Raw genomic sequence first — 26,719 nt, 5'->3', positions numbered from 1 at the left:
GATATAGTAATTTACACAGCTTTAAGAAGATATTTTACTATGGATTATGGTAATAAAGAACAAGAAATTCAATTGTAATTGTCAACCTTTATGTATATTAAAAGCTTTCCACTTCCATCAGTGGCAACCACAGGATACACATGGCTATTGATTGCAAGCTACTTGTACAGGATGGATTAATGGCTTCTTCTCCCGTAAATATAAATATTTCAACTTGAGCTCATCAAACCTTCAAACTATTAAACAACCATGGGCAGCATTCAACCCTATTCACCCACCTACCACTCTTCCCCAGAGGTCTCTTGAGATAGTGCTTGGTAGAATAAGAAAATGAAGTACTATAATCTAACTATGAGCAGAGTAATTACTTTGCATGGGATGACACAACAATGCTGTTTAGGGTATTATATTTTCATTACTTTTACTTAGTCAGGACACTGTACCACTTACTTTTATTAGTAAATTGTTAAAAGATCTATTGCTCTCTTAAAATAAGCATGGCTTGACCTAACTTATTTCCCCTTTCTCCTATCCCATTTATTTTGCTATCAGAGAACTAATCTGATTCACATTAACTATGGTATATGCTAAATTTATGTCTGCAAAAATAATTCTCACACAGATGCCCTTCATATTAAACACTTTAAGGAGAGCATCCATTACTATGTGATGATTTATATACTCCAATGGCATATTATAGAGATAAACATGATATATGTAAAGCTTTTGACTTTTATTAGGCATCAAATAAATAAATATTATTGACTTATCTTTCAATTTAAGTGTATTTTCTCAATCAAAGTTTAAATATTTGCTGCTTGTAATGTGCTTTAATATTATTTAGCTTGCTTATATATAAATGTTATATTTCTTAGAGTCATACTTGCTATAGAGTCTTCTGAGTAGTGGTTGTTAAGTTGATTTTTGATCTACAAACTCAAAGAGCATTAAGCAGGACAAGATGGCAGAGAATATTTGATTCTGTATTCAAAATAATTTTTCATCATACTACTTGAGAGGATGGGAAAATTAACATATGTGTCATATATGGGCATCAGAGTACATTGGTACCTATTTATTTGCACATTTAAACCCTCAGCATATAAGTTTCAAGGCAGCTTGCTCTATTGATCAAGAAAAGAGTTGAGTCATAGAAGATTTGGTTTTCTTATTCATCAGCTGCCTGAATTGAAATAAAGCTATGCACATTAAAATTCTGAAAACATCCTGTTTATTTATTAGGCACTAAGGTCCATATTTTGTTTCTTAAATGGTAAAATATCCTATCACTCATTTTTACAATAATTTTCTCATATACATCAAATATACATCTTCACATAGAAATGAGAATGCAACATTCTTTGCCTTCCTATATACAGTTATAAGGGTTATTTAAATGCTACCTATTCATCTAGTCATTCTTGATTCCTTAAAAAAAACTCAAAACATATAATATAAAACATATAACAATACACTTCAAAATATTTCCCAGTGTTACAGATTTTAATTATGAACATGAAACAATCTAGAGTTGGTGAGGGGGAAAAGTAGGTGTGATAACAGAAATATCTACTGGTAACTTGAAAAGCAAGGACATTTGTGATAACTTACAGACAGGAGAGAAGAAATTTAAATATTAAGGAAGAAGGAAAGAAGAAAAATAAGAAGATTCCATGAAACTTATTTTGCACATACCATAGGTTTCCAAAGCAGAGCCAAAAGGCTGCAAAACTAGTAATGTGTATTTTTTTAAATTAAAAGCACAGAGCTGGGCATGGTGATGCATGGTTGTAATCCAGTGCTTGGGAGGCTGAGGCAGGAAGATCACACAGGTTCGAAGCCAGCCTCGGCTACTTAGTGAGGCTCTCAGCAACTTTGTGAGACCCTGTTTCCAAATAAAGTATAAAATAAGTCTGGGAGTATAGCCTTTAGGGAGAAAGCCACTGGGCTCCACATCCAGTACCACACACACAAAAAAACTAAAACCACAAAGACCAGAAGTAAGTGCCTAACAGCAAGAAAATGTTTTGAGATAAGTAAAGCTAAAACATAGGATAGGAAAATATCGAGACAACCATTTTGCAACTATTGTGGCTTAAAGCACGACTCCATTTGTACCCCAGGGTTTGCTTCCAAGAACCCTCAACCTTAGTCTCATAGTCCTAAATGGACATCTCCATTTGGGTGTACATAGAGCCAATTTTTTTTTCAATCAGAATTCTCCTTCAAGGAAGGCCTCCTCATATTATTTTTAGGTTTACCACCAAACCTAGAAATATCAACAACATATCTCCTTTTCAAACACTCAAAGTCTAGTTATCAATAAGTCACCAAGTCCGTCCAAGGAAATATTCTAAATATTAGATACGTCTTCTCTATGTTATTAACCTCATTGTCCAGTTTAATTCCTCATTGACCCTTGTGAATTCATCCTAAATGATGTCATATTAAGAATCCATCTACCTTAATACATTCTCTGCCATATCAATACTGTCAAAGCTCAGTTTCATTCATGCCCTTTCAAACATATTACTATTTATTGACCTATTATTCTAAATATTTAAACAAATATTCACTTTTACAAAGAAAAACTTTTCTTTAAAGCATTGTTTCATTTCCATCTAGTTAACACTAGATTCACGTCAACACCTCCCTGTTCCATTCGTCCATAACTATCTTTTAGAAAATTGCAGAAAAATGCTTCACCACTTTAGTTTCCTTTATTATTTTATAGCAACTTCATTTCTCCTCCTACACTGTTTGGAATTTTATTAATTAAGATTTTCTTTTTTATCTGACTTTGAAGACAATTACAGACATAGTGCCTAGGAGTGTGATTTTCTCTGATCTATTATGGTTGACCATTCCCTTCTTCCTGAAAAACATAATTATTTAATTTTCCTGACATTATAGTTCTTTTTCTACTTCTCTGATTATATTATATTATGTCTGCATTTTCCCCACATGTGCCTGCATATGTGTGTGGTGCATGTGTGTGTGTGTGTTTTCATTTTTTCATTTGACCTTTATATATGTGCTTTTATTTTTCTTATACTCTTGCCGGTGGCTGTGGTCTAGGTCAAGCATATAACAAAAGCTTAAATACCTAATCCTGATTATTTAAAATGGCTTAATTTATGTAAAACAGCACAGAGAATCAGTAAGTAAAAGTTCAAAAGTCAATGAATGAAGTTCACCATGGGCATGGACAAAAAAAGCCTTATTATTAATATTTATTAATCTTGAATCTGACCTAAAAATTGTTGACTTGCAAATCTATATAGCTCTGCCCAATACAGAGCTGAAAAGCAAGGACAATTGGGGGAGATTAAATATCATCTCAGATTTATGTTTCCCTGCTTGATTGACAGTTCCACATGTTTCTCAATAAGTACCTTATATTGGGCCAATTCCTAAATTAAGTACATTATCTCTATGCCCAAACTTGGTTTGTCTTTCCTCTCCCACGACTGTAAATGACATTTTTATCCATCTAGTTTCCCATACCCAAATCTTAAGACCTATTTGATAGTTTTTCCTTGTAACATTGGACAAGTCATTGCAATTCAGTTGCCTTCATATCTCTTGAGTCCACTTATTCATCTCTCTTCTAATCACTGCTCCAGCAGTTCAAGTCCTCCTCAGTTTTCATCTGCAATATTTTAGGTCTCAAAATTTCTCCTTCAGATTTCAGCACTTCTCAATTCTTACGAATATGGCATATTGTATCCAGACTCATAAGTGCAACAATACAATTGGCTCATAAAGCTTTCCCATTTAAAATAAAAACACAACAAACATTAATGATTGCCTCCACCGCAGTTGTTTTCCTTATTTTATGCATCTTAGAGTTCTCTAGCAGAGTAATAAACTGATGAATCCTTTCCCCTGAAAGCTGTACTGTATCTTAATTATATTTTTAATTTTGTTGGTTTACTTGTTTTGTGGTACTAGAGATTGAACCCAGGGGGTGTTCTACCTCTGAGCTTCACCCCAACCCTATTTTATCTTTTTTTTGAAACAAGGTTTTGCTAAGATGCTGAGGCTGGCCTTCAACTTGTGATCCTTCCTGTCTCATCTTTTCAAGTACTGAGATGACAGGTATATGTCACCAAGGCTGGTGATCTTAATTTTATATATGACACAATTTGAGGAGTCAGGTCAAAGTCTGTTTTATAGAATAAAATATTAATATCTGCTCATAAGGTCTAAACTTCTGCTATACTCACTTATAGGTCCTGTGTAGGACTTTGAGAGCTTACACTTTGAGACCTGTCAATGTGTAAACTCTTTCTTGCCTCTTTGCCTTCATATATTCTGATAGTATTAGATTCTTTTTGTCTGGCAAAATACCACTCATTCGTCTAGTTTCAGCCCAAAGTTCACCTTCTTTCCTTTATCTTCATTAACTCCCTTACACAGATTATGGGTGTTTCCTCTTTCTGTTTTTTTTCCCACTTCTAGTAATGTATGTAATATTACTGCATATTTGTTATGTGAAGCTCTAAAAAATCAAGATGGCATTTTTGATATTGTATACCCTTTTACATAATAAAGTACCTTGTATTTTTATTGCTGTTGCTTTAATTGAATTTTACTAGATGATAAACACAGATACTGAATATGGAAGTATCAGAAATAAAATTTCTTAGTTTGAAATGTAGTGACAATTATATAGATAAAACAAATTCTTTTGTATGTGTGTGAGTCTGGGGATGGAACCCAGGGCCATTTGACTTCCAAGCTACATCCCCTGTCCTATTCTTTTATTCTTTATTTTGAAACAGGGTCTCACTAAGTTGCAGAGAGCCTCACTAAGTAGTTGAGGCTGTCCGCGAACCATGATCCTTTGGTCTCAGCCTCCCAAATGCTGGGATTACAAGTGTGCACCACCATGCCCGGCAAGACAAATTCTTAAAACATCATCATTATTGCATAATTGAATACTAAAAATATAAAAACACATTATCCATGAGCAAAGATTAATAGACCAGTCTTTAAAAAAATACATAGCTGTGTCAGGAAAAAAAACTTTCAATATTTATAAAAATAATAATAAAATAAAGAAACCTAAACATTAGAGGATGTGGCTGTTGGGAGAAGCTGTAGGTATCATCGCTCCCAGCCATCCTGTCCATATGCAAATCTTCTATCTCCCATGTATACCCAGGGGGCAAGCAGGCAGCTCTGGGCTGATCAGCTATTTTTCAGTGAGGATGATCTCAGAAATGTCATAGTCACACCCAGAACTATAGCAGAATAAGTATTGAATTCTCTCTCTTATGTGAAATAAAGTGAAACATCACACATACTGCAAGAGAAATGTGAAATGAATTATTTAGCAAAGTGTAATACTCTTAATTAGTGAGTTATACATTTAAAGTAAATGTTTTCTAAACATTTTGGTAGGCAACCTTAAGAAACCTTCCTGTGAATAATTAAATTTGACCTGATTAGTTTAGTACTTATTCAGAACAGAAAAATATAGGATAATGGCAAAGAAAAGCAATTCTGGAAGAAAAATGTAATATATTCTTTGGGGGTGAAAGCTGAAGAAGAATATGGAACTTTATGTATAGATGCTTACCGATAACTATGACTTTCTTACTTTAAAGATGTAGAAAAAGCCATGAATGGTGGCATATGTCTGTAATCCCAGTATATGGGAGGCTGAGAAAGCTGGATTGTCTGTTCAAGGCCATTCTCAGGGACCAGGAATTTAGGGAGGCTCTCAGCAACTTAGTGAGACTTTATTTTAAAATAATAGCTCAGAGGAAGAACTCCCTTGGGTTAATCCCTAGTAATACACATATACAAACATTCACATACTCACACACATGATATAAAAATAATACTTTGTTAGTTCAAACAAATATTCTTATTTTAGCTATTACAAAAATACTTTTATAAATTATTGCTAAAATTGGTACATTTATTAATATTAAACTTTTATAAATATCAACTTTCAGAGAAACAATCTGATCTGAAGAAAATATAAGACAAATATATCTTCATGAAAAATATTACATTAGAATCCAGTTACAGTTTAAATAGTCCATATATTTTCAGGTTCTATAGCCAAATTAAAGGCGATTTAAAGAATCTATGTGATTCCCATAGGCAATTTTTATAAATTATATTTATTGCTATTTTGTTTCCCCAGTTTCCTCTTCTGTGTCTTCTAGGGACTGATATCTGAGCTCTCTTATTCTACTGATAATCTCTCTTCCCTACTCCTCTTCCCTACACTTCCTCTTCCTTATAAAAATAAAACCCTTCATAAGGAGCCTTGTATTCTCCAAGAAGTAGTGGACTCTCTGTGGGCATTTTCCAAATGTAACAGAACACCTAAACTGCTCAGTACCTGGAAGCCATGGGCTGTGTTATGCTATAGCGATTCATCAGTAATATCCCAGGGTATATTTTACAGATACACCCTGTCATGGTCTTCTGTGCTTCTGAGCATTGCCAATTTTTGCATTATCTGAGTTTGCAGAAAAGAAGGTGCTTTCCTGGGATTCTTATTTTATATTTTAAAAGTACATATTATTTATGGTTCTCCTTTTTCTAGGTAGATGTGTGTGGCATTTTAACCTATGGCTGCATACAGACAATAACACATAAAACAATCCCAAAATAAATGGAGCTGTTGACAGGTAAATTATGAAAATAGTGAGCAATGGGCATTTTGGCACATCTTTAGTGCAGCAGTTTACAACCATACATATTATATATCTTGCGTTTTAGTGTCAGATCAGAAATGTTTCATTCCTTCTAATAGTACTCATGACAACAACTAAGGTTTGAAAAAGTAAAGGTCCTTTTTCTGCTAAGCCTTAAAAGTTGAAAATCATAGTACGAACATTCAAAATAGAGATCAAGAGAGAAAAGACAGGTCAAATCACTACTCAAAAAATTTTTAGAGATTTATGACAAGGAAATAAATTTAAAATCATTTTAAAATAAAGTTTTGGTATAAGAGTATCAGAGCCCTGTAGAAGAGGCTGAAGTAATTTGATCATCTTCTACTATCAAAAATTTTTGACTCCTAAATGATCCATCCATGCAACTAAGCCTGTGAAGCATGGTCAAAGTTTATGTTGAAACAAAGAAATGAAACATTTCAACATAATAGATTTGAGAGATGACTTGGAAAAGACACATATTCAATATATTATAATCCTTTATTCTATACTCATGATAGCCAATAACCAATAAAAGAAGAAATCAAGGTTTAGTGAGCTTGACTTGATCTGGCTATTCCACTCTTACTCATTTCAGAAATGATAGAGCCAGGTCTGTAACCTCTGATTCCAGTATCTCTAAAATTTGAATTTCTTAGAGAAGAAATTATTTAAAATTAGGAAGAACTGGCAATTGGTAGCCAAATATTCAATTTTGTCCTATATAACAATGGGAAGCCATCCATGACTTAAACATTACTCACAAAACTGTATTTAATAGGTATGTGGTTGGTGTTCATACGTTTTCTGGATCACTTAACTATTGTAAACTGTTAGGGGAGGGAGTGAAACTGTTAAAGAATGAAAAGGCTATTTGGATGGAAGGGTAGTCTATAATCACCATACTCATGAAGATAAGGCTAGATTATCTAATATTTAGATTCCTGTAAAGAAAAATGTAAATACAACAAGATCTACTTTAGCCAGACAAAAGCAGAAGCTTACATTTGGACTGTGATTCAACCTCTCCCTAGGAATCTCCAAAAGTTACAGAACTGACACTGACTAAAACAATTTCTGTGAGGATAAAGAATCAACGCTGAATGAAAACGTCTGATGTACTTGGATTTCACCAGGTGATGCTAGATTGCAGACAAAAAGACAGGCATCCCAAGAGGAATTTCAACTTAAGGTAAATGTGGACTGAGGATCAGCATGTAAACCAGGGATTAGAAGGTCAGAAAGAAGTTTTGAGTCTAACAACAACATATAAATGAAATTCTGTCCCCATCAACTCAGCCACTAGAGAGGAATTTTAGGGAGCTGAGGAAATAGGAAGATTATAGCACCAGGAGTTAGACAAATCACGTGTCCAGCATGCCCTGAGCATGGCAGAGCTGGAGTAGGTCCTTGGCATGGGTTTCCATCAAAGTCTGAGCCAGTCAGGACAGACTTATCGCAGGGACTATGGAAGCTTGGAATAATACTGGAATAGCAAGTATTGAAGACACTAATCTCTTCAGTAGCTATAGTAGCAGCAGGGAGGGAAAGGGACTCACAGGACTATTTGGATAGAGATATTATATCACAGTGTGTGGTGTCATTTGCTGGAAGACTTACCACTCCTGGTAGATAGTATATGTTTTTTTTTTTTCAGCCATTTGAAAATGTGGTTGAGTACTGACTTTATTGGTAAGACATAAATCACTAAGACTAAGGACTTCAACAGGGATAAGCAGCCTGGGCATGCTGGGACATACTATACAAAAGGGGATGAAGTGGGAAATATTGTACTTCATTGTATTCTGGAAAGGTGTGAATTTAGTGTTTTTATAGTTTGGATAAGTGTCTGTAATATGATTTTGTCACAAGCTGACAAAAATCTAAGATTCAATTATATTCATTGGCAGGTAGCATGAGCATTTCACATTTAAAGATTTAAAAGCTCATGATTTAATACATTTTTAAATCAGCAATTATTGGTTCAGTATAATTCGTTTTGAGTATAGGGAAATAAACAACAGGGTTTCTTTTTATTTTAAACCACATTGATGATAATATCATTACATGTGTGCCTCTTAAAAAAAAGGATTCTTCAACATCATTAGAGAAATGAAACTACTAGATAGAATCAAGGCAGATATTCACTTTCCTATATTTACTTACATGCTCCACAACTTGGATCAAGTTTGCATACACACCCAGATGTATCTCATATTTTATGTAAATTTTGAAATAGATTATATTTTTGATGAGTTAATATATCAATAATTTATTCATCTAGAATGCCAGTTCCAAATTACTGTCCCTGTGCCAAACATAAAAAGCAGTCATGGAAGCATGCCTTTCAAAGTGAGAATGACTTGTAAACTATTTATTTTTCCAAAATATTCACTTTATAATTTAAATTACAAATCTTAGGGACAAAAGAGTAAATCAAAATAACAAAAAGAGCTCATTTAAATAATGAAACAAACATCAGTCTATTGCTCTGGGAATATTAATTGTCCCACTACTTCAATTTTGTATATCCATTTTCCCTAAAATAGAAAATAGAACCTCTGACTGTGGAGACACACAGGATGTGTTGCAGGTAGATAATAGTGTGTTGCTCTTGAAAGAAAAAGTAGAGAGCAAAATATCAAAGTCAGGGGGAACCATGATGAACTGAAGTCGGCTAAATTGCAACTGAAATACTAAATGCAGGAGCAGAAGCTTTTCATCAGTTCACTGGTAATCCACAGGTCTTAAGCAGCTGCACATACGACACAGGAAGACTGAGCCACTCCAACAGGCCGGTCAAGTGGAAACTCACTTGGATGTTTCCTTTTTTCTGGTACTACAGAATTATCAAGATGTATTTTAGTTTTTAAATAACAGGCATTTTAAGGACTAAACATCTTTGGTGATGAAACTAAATTTTAAATAATAAAAATCAGATAATATGCAAGTTATCTTTTCTTGCATAATCTATTCCTATGGCTATGAGCATAAAAGAATGTTTCCACAGTGTCCAGAGTGAAACATCCCCTTTCCTCTACATCTGAGAAAAGCAGAGATAACATTCTGTACCTAAACTGTTTTTGTTTTTGTTTTTTGTGGTACTGGGAATGGATCCCAGGGACATTCTACCTCTGAGCTACACCCCCAGCACTATTTTTTAATTTTTAATTTTGACACAGGGTCTTACTAAGTTGCAGAAGGACTCACTAAGTAGCTGAGGCTGGCTGTGAACCTGTGATCCTCGTGTCTCAGTTTCCCAAGTTCTTGAATTACAAGAGTATGCCACCTTGCCCAGCATGTACCTATACTTTTTATTTTTTTGTATTTTTATTGGTGCATTATAGTCAGATATCTTAATAGAGTTCAAGAAGTTAGGATTGAGAAAGGGCTAAATGAGTTATGTGTGCATATATGCCTCTACTATCTTGTACCTAAACTTTTAAAAAGCAAATCAATGGTTTTATATGACTGATATAGTTTAGAAAGGATATAGACAGCCAAGACTGATTGCCATTTTACAACAGAATAAGTTCACATTTCTTTTTCTTCATTCTTAAATAATTTATATAAAATATTTATTGATGCTGCTATTTAATGAATTTAATGAATTCTAAGCACATATAGATTTTAAAAGCTTGTTTTTCTGCTAAAAAAAAAGCCAAAAATAAGACTCATGCCTTACCAATAGGCCTTACAAATAATAAAGCAATAATTATAAACAAATTATTGACCTCACAATTCACCAGTATACCTTATACGTAAATTAATAACTACAACCAAATTATTGAGCCATTTGCAGATTCAAAAATCTGTTCCTCTGAATTACGTTGCAGGAGAATCAAGTAAAATAAAGAAAAGATTAAAATAAAAAAATTTTTTAAGTCAGACCTCCCCCTCAAAAATATCTCATATTTGCAGGGAAATAAGTATAAATCCTTTTGTGCTACTAGAAAAGATTTCCTCATTGTGCTGTAATGCATCCCACTCCCCTGAAGGGCTTATTACCAGCTGACTTTTTGGCTTTGCCCCAAGAGTCTCTAATTCATCTGGCAGGGATCATAGATAATTTATATTTCAAATAGGTGCTGGGGATCCTTTGAAAACCACTGCTTTAAGGAGTCTTAGGGCCTTGATCTGAGAGATGATGCAGTGTCTAGTAACTTTGAGCTAAGAAAATTTAACTTAGAAAAGCACTTACACAGTGACCTACCAACTGTTAGCAGATGCCCTAGCGCCAGTTGCTTTACAAAGCTCAGACTTTCATGGTCTACACACATTCCCAGTCTTGCAAAAATGGAAAGAGGATAAGTTAATTGGAAAGATTAGTTTGTACTGTGAAAATCCTCTTAAGTTTGGAACAGAGAGAGGATATAAATAAACAACTTTGTACATACATAAATAATGCCAAAATCAGTGCTGGAATTGGAAGAAATTAAAAGTACATAACTACCTAAAGAACAATGAACTTACGCAGAAAAATGGATTAGTATAAATCATCTTACATAAAAAGGAGCTAAAATTTTTACTATATTATTAAAAATTGTTTTTTCTTTTTCTTTTGCATTCTTTTTTCTGAACCACCAGAGTGACATCCTCTTACTTTACAAAGATATAGAAGTATAACTTCCAAAGCCAAAGAAGAAAGCAAAGTACTCAAAACATCAGGAATATTGTTATCTGGTGATTAACTGCTCTGAACTTACTATGGTATTGTAGTTATAAGATAACACACCCAACAGATGATGGCAATGATGATTAATGAAAGGTTTTAATGGGTATAAATTAGGGAGGAAAGGGAAGTAAAAATAGAAAGACCTGAAGCTTTGTTATGGCAATTAATTGGCAGAATATCTCTTCCAAAAGATGTCTGTTTTAGGTCCTAGTCATTTCCTAGATTATAAGATTGAATTAAAGTAAAATTGAATATTTGCTACATATTACAACCATTATGGTATGAAACAGGATACTAGATGAAAATTTATGTATGATAACACAAAGGTCAGAGTTTTATTTACTGATTATTAAAAACATAGGAAGATTGAGTTCGTTCATATTCTTCTTATTTTTTTCTGTACTGGGGATGGAACCCAGGGGCATTCTACCTCCAAGCTCCACCACCAGTTTGACTTTTTTTATTCTTTATTTTGAAACAGGGTCTCACTAAGTTGTGGAGGGCCTCACTAAGCAGCTGAGGCTATTTACGAACTGTGATTCTCCTGTCTCAGCCTCCCAAGTACTGGGATTACAAGCGTGCACCATCAAGCCCGGCTAACTGCTTTCATATTCTTAATAGCTAAACAGTTACCAGCATCTTATAATTGATGCACCATGAAAAGTGTTTTAAATATTAAACGTGATTTTAAAGTAAAATTTTCTAAAAATTGAAACTTTATTCCACTGAATTTTTGTATTTTAAGAAATGAAAACTATGCATAGCTATACAGTTCCAGCAAACCTAAACTGATTAACTCAATATGTGGAAAACTGCTTCCTCATTTCTCCTCACTTCATGACCCTATATCAAGAAAAATCACTGGAAAATACAGCCGATGATTTTATTAAAGAGACACACACCTATTTATGGAAGAAAAAAATAATATCTATACATCTATATATGTATATATAAGCATTGGTTCACGTATTATGATTTATTTAAAACAAATATCCATTTTTTATTTGTGCAGTTTCAGAGCTATACATATGGTGACACATGAATTTATGATAAATTTAGAATCGATATAATAATTTTGTAACTTCTCTAATGTACATGAAAAACGCCATTCTGAGATTCCTGCATACTCTACAATACTTCGTGGAAGATGTGTTTTTCAGTTTTTATTATTTTATTTTGATACTGAGCATAGAATCCAGGGGCATTCTACCTCCAAGCTTCAGCCCCAAACCTTTTGTTTTACTTTTTGATTGTTTTTGAAACATATTCACACTGGGTTGCCAAGAGTGTGTTATGTTGCTCAGACTGACCTTGAACCTGGGGTCTTCCAGTCTTATTTTTCCAGTACTGGGATCGTAGACATGCATCACCATGCCCAGTTAGGAGTGTGTTTTTTATATGTGAAGGTGTTATTACCAATCTCATTAATGCATGTGGGGAAGAAGGAGGAGGGAGTAGAATGAGAAGTGCAGGAAAGAGCTATGTGCATATATGTTTTTTAATTCATTGACCTTTACTGTGGTATACAATAAAATGTACCAATAAAATACCAAAAACAAAAGGAAAATAATTATCCATGTAAGGACATAATTATCAAATTCCTATTTCTTTCCACTTATTAACAATAGGCTTCAGGAAGCACTATAATAAATAACAAAACTGAACAGATTAATGCAATATAAATGAAAAGCAGCATTAAAAGAAAGGCAGGGTATTCACTAAATAAAGTATAAGGAATAAATGGTATGTGAGGGTTACAAGATAAATTTAAGTCTTTTGTATTTTTAATAAAGCTTGTAGTACTTGAACTTTAATATGATTGGAGAAGTTGAATAATGTTCATATAGTATAATGAAGTGGCAAAAGTGCAGAAACAGCACAATGAGTAAGAGAAAAGAAAAAAATCTACTTGCTATAAGGAAAGGCACTGAAGAAACTAATGTCTTCACTAGTCTTTATATTGCCTTTTGAGTGTCAAACAGAAGGATTCATAGAACTTAAGTTCTAGTTTTTTTGGCTAGGTATTCAGCAATGTTTACAAATTCTCCCTCCAGGAAACTGTCTGTGAATACACCTGGATTTGATTATGGAGAAAAACAGAACTTCCTTAATAAATGTCATTTATAATTCCTACTAGCAGAAGCTTCTTGGTTGTATTTGTAACTCTTTTCTCTGCCTACATTTTTGGTAAAGCATTAGCATGTCCACTGCAGATTAGAAAAGCCAATGCAACCTGCAACCTGCACACAACTGTACAAGAGCCAATAGAATTCTAGAAGGGAGAAGACAAAATATGTTAGCTACAGTGGGAGATGCTTAGAGGCACTTAGCAATGGAACACAGAAAATATCTAGAAAGTAAACTTTTTGAAGTTATAGGGCAATCTTCAACAATGCTATATTATCCTTCTAAATACGTAACTAATAACACTTCAGATCTCCTTTCACCTCAGTGATTCAGCAAAAGCTGTGTTCTGTGCTAGGAATTAGCTAAATTTGTGTGTCCTGGAGGAAGGTGACATATGACAAAAGTATGAAGATATGTTCAGGGGGAAATGGGAGCAGTAATGGAGCAGTACAAATAGAGTTAATGAACCTGTCACAATGATTTTTTTTTTTTTTGCTAGAGTTTAAGGAATTGGAAACGTAAATGTTAGAGATTCTTTCCTACTTGTCATCTCAGCTCTGAAATCAGAAGCAGTTAGCCCAGAACTCAGTCACATGTGAAAAGAAGCATGTGCTACAAAAACATGACAATAGCCAAAGATAGAAGACAAAATTTGGTCAGACGCCACTTCAGAGTTCAAAGTTTCAGGGTCATGCAGACATTTTTAATTAATACCAGAATCATATTAGTGACTTGATTTTGCCACTTATAGTGTGTGTGTGGGTATGTGTGTGTGTAATGTGTGAACAGGAATATAAGTCACTATGATATGCTTCCTCATTCCTTGGAGAAGCTCTACATACAGCTCAGAAGACAAGAATGAAGTGCTTCTACATGACAGAAGCATGATGTGCTGAGAATGTTATTTCATTTCACTAAATTTCAGTTGTGTTTGGTAAAATTGAAAAATCTACCATGGGTGACCATGCTGTAGATGGAGATTTATGCATATGGATGTTTCTGTAATATTTAATATTATCAAATATAAAATAGAATTGTGACAGGACTGATTGTCATCATTATTTATTGGTTATAATCATTGGTAAAAATTTTTGTAATATTGATAAGAAAGAGAGATACAGAAAAGCTACCTTATTTTGGTCTTGGAGCTATTTGATCTAGCATAAAGTATTTTGTGCCAAAGGACTTTGTGCCAATATAGAAGCTACTTACTCTTGTGTCTATGTGTATATAATACTAAAAGGTGGCACGCTTAGGTGCCCGGTAATCGTCCTGTATCTTGAGTCAGTGCTTTCCTTCAAAACAATTATTATTTTCTAATTTTATTAATTGCTTCTAATATCTGTATAAGAAGTCAAAATTTAATTAAAATTGCTTTACTGCATTATAATTATTCACAGATTACACTTAAGACCTTGCAAAACAGGTGTCTTGGTGGGTTCTGTAATAGAGATTTCATGTAATTTTGTCATTGTAGAATGGCACCTTTATTTTGTGTACTTTTTTATTTGCGGGTCTGGGGATGTAACCCAGGAGCATTTGACCTCCGAGCTACAGCCCCTTCCCTATTTCTTATTCTTTATTTTGAAACCAAGTCTCACTGAGTTGCAGAGGGCCTCATTAAGTAGCTGAGGCCGTGCGCAAACCACGATCCTCTGGTCTCAGCCTTGGGATTACAAGCGTGCACCACCACACCCAGCTTATTTTGTATACTTTTCTATGACTTTTATGTATGCTGATTTCTATGCAATTTTAATTATATAATTTCTGCATTATTAATTTTTATAAAATCCTTGTATGCTTCAAGAGTATATCTGATTGCCGGGCGTGGTGGTGCACACTTGTAATCCCCGCGCTTGGGAGGTGGAGACAGGAGGATCTTGCAGGTTTGAAGCCAGCCTTGCTGGCTTAAGAGACCATGTTTCCAAATAAAAATATAAAAATATAAAAATATAAAAGGGAGTGTAGCCTGGAGGTAAAAGGACTTCCAGGAACCCCATTCCCACCAAACAAACAAACAAACAAACAAACAAACAAAAGAGTATATCTGATTGCCTAAATGTTCCTATAAAACAAGTTCTGATATAAGTAATCTCTGCTTGAGTATTTGTTTATATATACCTTACTGCATAAAATGGGAAGAGCAGGAAAATATTAGAACCAATAACATGAAATTATTCTCATTACTATCAAATAAGATAATACAATCAAATATCATTCAAAAGAAAAGGTAACAAAATAAATTTTTCTTTCACTACCTCAATTTAAACCATCACATTCTGCTTTATGAATCTCGGGTTTACACATTAATGCTGTGCTATGCATATGTTACTCTACAAAAGGGCACTACAAATGGAGTGTGTTAAGATCTGCTACACAATATTTAAAAAAACTGAGTAGAGACTTACCTATGAACAAATTTGAATCCAATGTGATCAATGAGAAAGAAAAAGCAATTTTGATTGAATATGCTAAATAAAAGAGGACAGGTTTTTAATACTTTTTAAAAATAATGCTATTTTTGGCATATGAACCCTCATGTTATATATTGATATTGAAATGTCAACATATATACATAAATGTCATATATTTAATTTTTTGCATGCAGATATTACATATTGAATATGTGCTGCAATAATGAATAGTCTTTTACTATAATAAAAGAGGTAGCCATATTAACAAACTGGCAAATGTTCCCCCAGTTCTCACTTATTTTTAGTATTTTATGAAGAACAATGAAGGTGAATTCAAACTAGGCAATTGCCTTCCATAAAAAAGAGATAAAATTCACCAAAACCTCTTAATTATATTGTGCCTTGAGAATGAGGGTTAGTATCAGATATTAAAAGCAAGTTCTATCTCATTTATTGAAATTCATTCACATTCAACTTTAATGCATCGATAAAGGTAGAACATAGCAGAGATTGCAAATGACATTAATTTTCTATTGAATAAAATTGTAGTAGGTCTGTTAAAATTGGCTGATAGTTTTTCAACTTTTCTTTATCAGCAAGTCTCATCACAGTGGCCAGGGTTAGTGCTCACTGTATACTTTTATGTACATATAATAGCAGATCCAATCATTATTATAGCCAGATCTGCAGACATCGGGCTGAGTTTCTCTTACTTTTACTGAGTTGTCAGATGAACATCATTATGCTACAGACTCTTAAAAATCTCTAATCTGCTTCCCATGCTTCTTAATAAATTTCCTCCATTAGAACAATAATAATAGTAAGAAGAACAATAAGAAAACACAAAGCAGTAGGAAAGAGCAAAGGCTTTAGAAGATGAAATAACAATTATGTGAAATTATAATTTTATACATTGTAAATTTTTAGATACATCTTATTAAAATATAATTTTCAATATATGTGTAAGCAGAGCTGGGGATGTTTCTCAGTGGTAGAGTGCTTACTTAGCATGCAAACTGTTGTGGGTTCAATACTCAATATGAGAAAGAAAAGAAGGAAGGAAGGAAGCTTGGTTGAAACCTTCCTCCAAGAAACACTAACATTTCAAATAAATGATAATAAAATGAAAATGAGATGTTTTACACTTTTAATTTTTTTTTTACAGTAATTGGAAATAGAGTTATTTTAAAGCAGTAGCTTCCCTTCCAAAGGACATGGTCTTGCATGCACATACTAATTTTTTTTTTTTTTTTTTTTTTGGTGGTGGTACTGGGGATGGAACCCAGAGGCTTTCTACCTCCAGGCTATACTCCCAGACCTTTTTTATATTTTATTTGCAAACAGGGTCTCACTAAGTTGCTGAAAGCCTCACTAAGTAGCTGAGGCTGGCTTCGAATCCATGCGATCCTCCTGTCTCAGCCTCCCAAGCGCAGGGATTACAAGCGTGCGCCACCACGCCCGGTGCATACTAATTTTTTAAAGCATGAAATCTCCATAAAATAAATATAAGACAAAATGTGTTTGATAGATGCAGTAAAATGTTTTTTTTTACAAAATTCCTTAAATACAAGTGGTACCTTTAAGAGAAAAAAATGCAGAGAAAATTGATTCTACTGTGTTCCAGAAAATGACAGGTCTAGGCAAACAGAGGATTAACTGTGGAGCATAGATAACATGTTCTAGTGCATAGAGTTCCCAGATGAGTCAATGTTTCCAAAAACCACTGACAAGATGTCTACAAATGCAACACAGGGATGACCAGGAATATGACAACTATTTCATCAAGGAGACAGCTGGGCAATCAAAAAGCATCCTGCAACTAAAACAATTCGCAGAGCTTCTGAAAGGTCAGCTTCAGAGTATTTTTATCATTCAATAGAAAGATTTATTTTCAAATAAATAATATAAAATATATTACACAAAAGAAGTTTTGTGGTATTTATTAGTCCCAAAGAGTTTCTTCAGTTGGTATCGATTTGGCTGATGTTGTAGAATGAACATTAATGAATTTTAGAATTATATACTTGAAGTTGAATGCCTTTATGCAATCATACCTTTTAAAAATATTTTTATAATTATTACTTGATACACAAACTAAGAAAAACCAAACCATGAAAAGTAAAATATTCAAGTTATCAATTTGCCCTACTCATTGTCATAAAAAATGGCCAATATCCTAGAAATGGTATCCATGTCATACAAGATCCTCTAATTTCCTATTTCCTAAAATAAGAAAGAGATAAAAAGTAGAATGAGATTTCTTTGATCTTATCTGTTGTCACTTTCTGTCCTATAATTAACTTATCATTTAATTTCTATTATATGCAAATAGATTAATATCTGTGAATGCAAACTACCAAGAGACAGACAAGTTGAACAATGGGGAGAAAAGGTTTAGATGTTTCACAGATTTTAAAGTGATTTGAATAATTGAAAGAGTGATCTGGTAATATAAGAGTAAATAGAAGTTTGTGATATAAAAATAGTTTTAAAAAGCTGATAACAAAATAGTAAGTATGATATTTTCTTTAATTTTGAAAATAAAAATACAAACACTAGCTACAACTTGCCCAGTGGCAGTCAAGCTCACCACACCCTCCAGAGATCCAGAGCAGAACTTAACAACACCATAAGTGAACTCACTGTTCCCATGGGAGAACACCCAGCGCAGCCACAGGGACTTGCACATCTGCGATAAACTTGCAGGGTCTGAGACTTTGTGCTTCAACCTGGCAGAAGTGGGGGTGGGCTCTGCTGTTAGACATAGCAGAGGCTCAGAGAGACTCAGGCTCTGCATCAGTGGAAAGCATGGAGAGAGACCTGCACTTAACATTAGTTCTAACAGAAGGATCTCTGAGATCACCACAGACTATACAATCATGGTGAATGGAGAGAAGTTAGACCAACCCAGACAGCTGTGGAGAAGAGAAACTCTTACAGGTACATTGGGTTTGGTCCCAAAGGCACCTGCTGCCTGTGCAGGCAGGGAAAAACTCAGGCTCCGTGTCCATGGAAAGTGTGGAGAATGACCTACGATTAGCACTAGATCCAGCCCCATTGATACTGGCCATCTGCATAGTATACAGTATATAGAGAACAAGGCTTGCAGCAGGAAAGGTGCCAGTGGCACTTGGCATCTGCCCAGAGAGAGACTGCAGAGGCCATGTCTGCTGAGAATTCATATATTTGTACGATTGCATGATTTAGTTTTTTGTTTGTTTTTTGTGTTTCTTTGTGTGTGTATTCTTGTTTACTCTCTTCTCCACCCCTTTCCCAAGCCTCTTCCCTTGTACACATCTACTATCTTCTATCCATCCCTCTTCTTTTTTTCTCTCTTCTTTGCCTAATTATATTAAATCCACTTCATATTACTATACTAAATATTCTACATTGGTTACTAGAATACTATTGCATATTCACTATCTCTACTATATACTACCTTTCCAAATGCATACTCCTTTTCTATTCAGTCCTATCTGTGACTTTACCCTATTCTTGCTTTATGATTTTACTTCCTTCCTCACTCAACCTTCACCATTGAATACAGCACAACTTGCCCATCAGCTAACAGCTGACACCTAGAGACTGAGAGAAATGTATCAAAAGCCACAGATACAAACTTCTGAAATCATGAAAAGGAGAAACAACAAGGAAGCAATGAGATCCCACAACACCACAATAACAGAACCTTACAACACAGATTGCAGAGATTGCCAGAAGGACAAATCAGAAATTTAATAGTAGAAATTATACAGGATTTTTTAGAAGAATTTAGAGAGTCTAAAGGAAATCATTGAAGGAAAGGCATCAATACAAACTATAAACAACAAATTAGACAACATGGAGAATAGAATTTCAGTCTCAGAAATTGATCACTCCCCAAACTGAATGCATAGTGTATACTTTATTTTTATTTATTTATTTATTTATTTTTGCGGGTCTGGGGATGGAACCCAGGGGAATTCAACCTCTGAGCTACACCCCCTGACCTATTTTTTATTCTTTATTTTGAAACTGGGTCTCACTGAGTTGCAGAGGGCCTCACTAAGTAGCTGAGGCTGTCTGCGAATTGCAATCCTCTGATCCTCCAGTCTCAGCCTCCCGAATGCTGGAATTACAGGCATGCACCACCATGTCCGGCTCATAGTGTATAATTTAGAAACAACAATTTGACAGTATGAATTGGACATTGAAGAGATATGGGCACATCTTAAAAGAGATAACCTAAGAATAGTAAACATAAAAGGGGTCAACTAAAGGGATCAACAATCTTTTTCAAAGTAGTAATATCAGAAAATTATTAAAACACCAAGAAAAAGGTTGATCCATAGGTACAAGAAAATTATAGAACCCTTTTAGACCAGATCAGAGAAGAAGTTCACTATGCCACATAATAGTCAAACTGGCCAACACTAAAGCCAAGGAGAGAATCTAAAAGGCAGCAAAAACAAAAGACCAAGTGACATTCAGATGCAAACCAATTAGAATCACTCCAGACTTCCCAAACCAAGTCATAAAAGCCAGAATGGCCTGGAGTAACATATTTTGAGGATTGTCTATTCAGCTCATTTGTCCATTTTTTATTGGGATTTTTTTAGTGTTAAGCTTTTTAAGCTTGTTGTATATTCTAGATATTAGTCCTTTATCAGAGAAATAACTGGCAAAGGTATTCTTGCATTCTGCAAGCTCTTATTTTAAACTCCTGGTAGTTTTATTTGCTGCACAGAAGTTAATTTTAGGTTGAGAAGATCCTATTTATAAATTGTTATTTTAATTTCCTAAGTTTTAAGGTTCTTATTTAGGAAGTGTCTATTAATACCTATATACTGGTTTATTGATCTTATGCCTAGTAATAGTAACTGAAAAATTTATGGCCTAATTTCTAGGTCTTTGATCCATCATAAATTGACACTAATGGAGGATAAGATGTTATAGTTTAATTCAATTCTTTCTCAAATGAAATAATTTGAAATGCCTGTCTTTTCATGCCCAGGGTGGTGGCGCATGCTTGTAATCTCTGCCCTTGGGAGACTGAGACAGGAGGATCACACAGGTTAAAAGACAGCCTCGCTGGCTTGAGACCTTGTTTCCAAATAAAAATATAAAATAGGTCTGGGAGTGTAGCCCAGAGATAGAAGGGTTTCCGGGAATCCCAGTACCACAAAAAGAAAGAAAGGAAGAAAGAAAGAAAGAAAGAAAGAAAGAAAGAAAGAAAGAAAGAAAGAAAGAAAGAAAGAAAGAAAGAAAGAAAGAAAGAAAGAAAGAAAGGAAGAAGGAAGCCTGTCTTTTCTCCAGTACATTCTTTGGAAGCTTTGTAAAAAATCTACTGGCTATAAATACAAGGATTTGTTTCTGAATCTTTTAATCTGTTCCATTGGTCTATGTGTCTGTTTTTGTGCCAATATCATGCGTGTTTTTATTACTATAACTCTGTAATATAATTTGAAATCAGGCATTTTAATGCTTCCAGAATGTATTTTATTACTGAGAATTGCTTTGGCTATTTTGGGTCTTTTGTTTAACATATGAATTTTAGGACTGATTTCTCTAGATCTGTCAGGAATGACATTTGTATTTTAATTATGTTTCCTATCATGTTTTTGGCAGATCAGAAACCATCCCTATGTAAAATCATTCAATTATGTAAGTAATGCCCTACAAATTTACCATGGTCAAGTACTTTTCCTCCAACATAGTCTCTAGATGCATATTTACTATTTTCAACCAGCCCCTGTACAGCAGCCATGACAATTGTATATATATTAGTAAATATAATACTGCATTTTAAAACATCTAAGTCCATTTTGCTTATATCTTTAATTGTGCCTGGAATTCTCCCTCTTCCTGTGCTCTCAGGGGTTACTATTCAGTTCACGTGTTATATTCTGCATGGAGCACCTTTTGAAACTTACTCAGTTCATATTCATAAAAAAGAAATATTTCCAAAGTAAAACATGTTTAATGTAATTTAATAGTTATCATTAAACATTTGGTTCAAAAAGACTAACTGAGCACATGACATTAATAGTCCTACAACTATTGGCTGTGAACCATTAGCACCAGAGAGCCCTCAGCCAATAGAAGAGTAGACCAATACATATTAATTAATAAAGAGGATGGAACAATAGTTTAGAATATGTGGAGGGGGAAACAGACAAAAAGCAGAATTATCAGGCAGAATTTTATATGATCTTGAGATTTAGAAAAAGAGCATGGCATCAAAGACAGGTGTGAAAAGTGGCAGGAAACTGTTGATAACCCTTTACCAGTTTTAAAACTAGCTAAGCATACAGTTGTGTGAGGACAAGAATAAAATTATTAACAAATGAATAGAAAGCTATAATATGTGATGACTGCTAAGTGAAATTATCTGAGAATAACAAAGGTTAAGGTTTAAAAGCATAGAGAAGCATCAACATAGTACATGCAAAATCTGTAGTCAAAGGCATCCATTATAGCTTTGATCTTCAATGTCCTCCAAATCTCATGTATTGAGGGAAGGTCTCCATTGCAGCCGTGTTCAAAGATGAGAAAACTGGGAGATAACTGGATCCTGAGGACTTTGATCCCATGTTGGATTATTGGTCTACTGGGTGGTAATGGAAACCTTAGAATATGGAGCCTGGATCGAGAAAGGAGGCCCTTCAGGGCATGCCCATGAGGGGTGAAATGAGGTGAAATGCTTTGCTCCTCACTTTGCTCTCCACCATGATGTTTTGTCTCACCTCAGTTATAAAGCAATGGGGCTTAAAGAACATGGACTGAAACCTCCAAAATCAAGAGCCACAAACACTTCTTTCCTCCTTTAAGTTGATTTTTTCAGGACATTTTTTTTTCACACTGATAGAACTCTCACTATCATGGGCTTCATAAGTCTTCAAAAAGGGCCTATAAAATGTTAAATAGGTCCATATTCAGACAGCTTATTTTGAAATGTCAGTATATCAAGGCTAAAATGAATATTTTAATGAATTATTTTAAAGTTACTTATACGCACTGGGCGTGGTGGCGCACGTTTGTAATCCCCATGCTTGGGAGGTGGAGACAGGAGGATCACACAGGTTCAAAGCCAGCTTGCTGGCTTAAGAGACCCTGTTTCCAAATAAAAATATAAAATAGGTCTGGGAGTGTAGCCGGGAGGTAGAAGGGCTTCCAGGAACCCCAGTACCACCACCATAAATAAATAAATAAGTAAATAAATAAATAAATAGTTACTTATAGATGAATATATCAGATATCCTATTAATAACACTGTTTTCTAGAATTCAGTTAAACAATCACTTCAGTATCCTAAGGAAATTTTGTTTTTACCTCTGAATTTTACAACTAGACAAAATTTTACTCAAGTGAATAAATGACATTTAATTATGTAAAAAAAATCATAAAGCTTATAACATGCTTGTTCAGGAAGTGGTTTGAATAGCATCAGAGAGAAAAGACATGGTATCTAAAAAAGCATGAATCTAATTGAAGATAGCAAAGCAGGAAGAATAGATGTATAATAGGCCTTTAGAGTAAGCAATTTATATAGGACCAAAAGAATGGTGTGCTAAGAGAGAAATCTCTAGAGAAGACAAGAGTTATTAAAAACAAAAAGACTATAGTTAAAATCAGAGCCAAATATAAAGAAATTGTCTAAATTCAAACAGGAAAGCAATAGGTTTAAAAACAAAAGCAGAATAAATATTAAGCAATAGTGATATTTAATAAAAAGCAAATATATTTAGTATATACTTAAAAATAAAGGCCTAGCTCAGCACGGTGGTGCATGTTTATCATTCCAGGACTTGGGAGGTGGAGATAGGAGTATTGCAGGTTTGTGGTCAGCCTTAGCTACATAGTGAGGTACCTTGAAACTCAATGAGACACTGTTTCAAAATAAAGACTAAAAAGTAGGGCTGGGGGTGTAGCTCAGAGGTATATTGCCCCTGGATTCCATCCCCAGTACCGCACAAAAATAATAATAATAATAAAATAAATAAATAATAGGACTGGGGGTGTAGCTCGGAGATAGAATGCCCCTGAGTTTCATCTCCAGTACTGCAAAAAAAAAAAAAAGCCTGTTGATGGAAACCTAGGTTGGTATAAAACACAATAAAATTTTACTTGGACATAAAGAAGAAGAGAATTATTTAATTTGCAGAAAAATGGACTGAACTAGAGAAAATTATAATGAGATTATCTGGCCTTTAAAAAAAATGTCAAGGTTATAGGAACTCTGATACCTTGTTAGTGGGACGGAAAGTTAGTGCAACCACTATGGAGAACAATGTGGAAGCTCCTCAGAAGAATGGGAATGAACCTACCATATGGTACAGCTATACCACTCCTGAGTACTTACCTAAAAGAAATACAACCAGACTACCATAGTAATGCATGCATATCTATGTATATAGCACACAATACATAATTATCAGACTATAGAACCAACCTAAATGTTTATCAGTGGATAAGTAGATTACAAAATTATGGTATGAACACACAACAGAATTCTACTCAGCTGTAAAGAACAAAATTATGTTATTTCCAGGGAAATTAATGGAACTGGAGAATAATCTGTAGTCACAAAAAGTGAAAGATCATATGTTTTCCCTCATATGTGGAAACTGGGGAGAAACTGAGTCACAGGGGGACTCCAGATACCAGGAGGAAACCCCTCATTAGACTTGACATACATACACAGACTTCTCAAATCCAGTCAGTGTCTTGCATAGGAAGTTGGGGAGGGAGAGGAGCCTCAGTGAGTGCTGTGTTCATGTATGCCTCTATCACCCTGAATTTATCACAATGTATGATTACAGTGCAGTAAAAAAAGTTAAAGGTAACAAGTTTTCTTTCATATGTAGAAGCAATAGATAAAATAGAAGAAAAAAACAACTTTATAAAAATGAGGAAAGTAGCGGAGGGAAAAAGAATGTTTGAATTTAGAACAGATCAAATAATGTTATGTTCATACATGAAAGGATCACTACCAATCTCACCAGTATTTATGGGGAGGCGAAGGGAGGTGGATAAGAAATGGAGGAAAACATACCATGAAATGTCATGTGCCTATATGAATATATCACTTTAAATCTCATCACCATGTATAATAATATCACACTACTATAATTATAAAATAAATAAATAGCCGGGCACGGTGGCACACACTTGTAATCCCCGCGCTTGGGTGGCTGAGACAGGAGGATCGCACAGTTTCAAAGTCAGCCTCAGCTACTTCGTGAGGCTCTCAGCAATTTAGTGAGACCCTGTTTCCAAATAAAAATATAAAATAGGTCTGGGAGTATAGCCCAGAGGTAGAAAGGCCCTGGGTTCCACCCCCAGTACTATCAATCAATCAATCAATAAATAAATTAATTAATTAATAAATAAATAAAAATAAATAAAGGCCTATTTTCTCTCTTACAAGAAAAAAGAAGATAAAAACTTGGGGAAAGTAATAAAAATATGATCCAAAAATAATTTAGTCTAAAATAATTTGGAACAGGTCTTTGTTAGATACTGTCTAAAGGTATAAAATCAAAATTAAGAAACATATAAAATGAGCATGGTGGCACACCCTTCCAATCCCGGCACTTGGGAGGCTGAGACAGGAGGATACAGGTTTGCTGCCAGCCTCAGCTACTTAGTAAGGCCCTGTACAACTTAGTGAGACCTTGTTTCAAAATAAAGAATAAAATATTGGGCTGGAAGCATAGCTCAGAGGTAGAATGCCCCTAGGTTCAATCCCCAGCACCACAAAAATAAAAAAAAAGAAAAGAAACATACACACACATACATTTTAAAAATAGCCTAGAAGTATAAAAAGATTAGAAACAGCTGTAGTAGAGTAAGGAGTCATTTATTATAAACTTAATTTTACTTTTTGACTTTTAAAAACACATGAATTATTTATTCCTATTTTAGCAAAGAAACTGATACCTATACCTATATATCACAAAATGTCTTTTTTTCAAAATTCATTTACAAAAATTATTAGATGATTTACAAACATGAATTTTTGATTGTCAAAATGTAAGTATTTATATATCACATTCTATAAATCTTTAGTTATAGCCTAACACCAGAATGAGAACACAAAGTATCTTCTTATAGAATAAATGGCTCATATTTCCTCCAGGGTACACATTCTTTTGAGAATAAATTGCATTCACAATGTAGCATTATTACATTTATTTTAGGACTACAGGCTAAATCCATTAAACTTGTAATGATGTGTTTTTTCCCCTTCCTAGGCTTATGGGAAAATGCTTATTTTCACAACTACTCTAAGTCATTAGAAGTATTGTTAATTTACTATTATCTCAAGTCTCTTCATCTCTAATCTACATTGATTTTCTGTCCTGAACACAGAAAGTGTGCATTTTTTTAATGCTTTAGTGCAGTAAGTTTTCTCTTGGATATTTTTTCCTAGAAAAATTGAATAAAAGTGGCAAAACATCTACTTAAACATAGATTAATAATGTCCTAAAAATGATTTCAAGTAGTGCAAACATTTTTAGTGAAGTTAACATTATTAAAGTTAGAAAAGCATATGGCCTTAAAACTTGACATAAGGAGTAATCCCCCATCTCTAGTGCTTGGTTATAGTCTCCATGGAGAACTGAGCTCCCTGAATAATCCGAAATAAAATCATGTTTGATTAGCAGCAAATAGCAATTTCCAGAAATTTAGAGAAGGTTTTTCCTCCACACACAAATTATGCATATTCACTAAGATGATTGTTAATTTTCCAAATGATCATTTCAGAATGTTTTCACAAAATGGGTCTTTGCTTTGTCTTTTGAGGTTCCAGTAACCATGTAGCCCCATGCTTGCTC

The 26,719-nt window shown here is 34.2% G+C and overlaps 1 protein-coding gene across 3 annotated transcripts in view; it reads right to left on the bottom strand.

Annotated features, from left to right (window-relative positions):
- The window catches only part of NKAIN2 (sodium/potassium transporting ATPase interacting 2), a gene marked incomplete at both ends in the record, with an annotated part of 1,067,732 nt that overhangs the window by 558,581 nt on the left and 482,432 nt on the right, over positions 1–26,719 (bottom strand). The gene's annotated exons all lie outside the window — the stretch shown is intronic.

This window comes from Muscardinus avellanarius, assembly GCF_963383645.1.
Source record: "Muscardinus avellanarius genome assembly, chromosome: 8".
Lineage (NCBI taxonomy): Eukaryota > Metazoa > Chordata > Mammalia > Rodentia > Gliridae > Muscardinus > Muscardinus avellanarius.
Note: the sequence above shows the minus strand (reverse complement) of the source record. Positions and strands in the feature narration are given on the sequence as shown.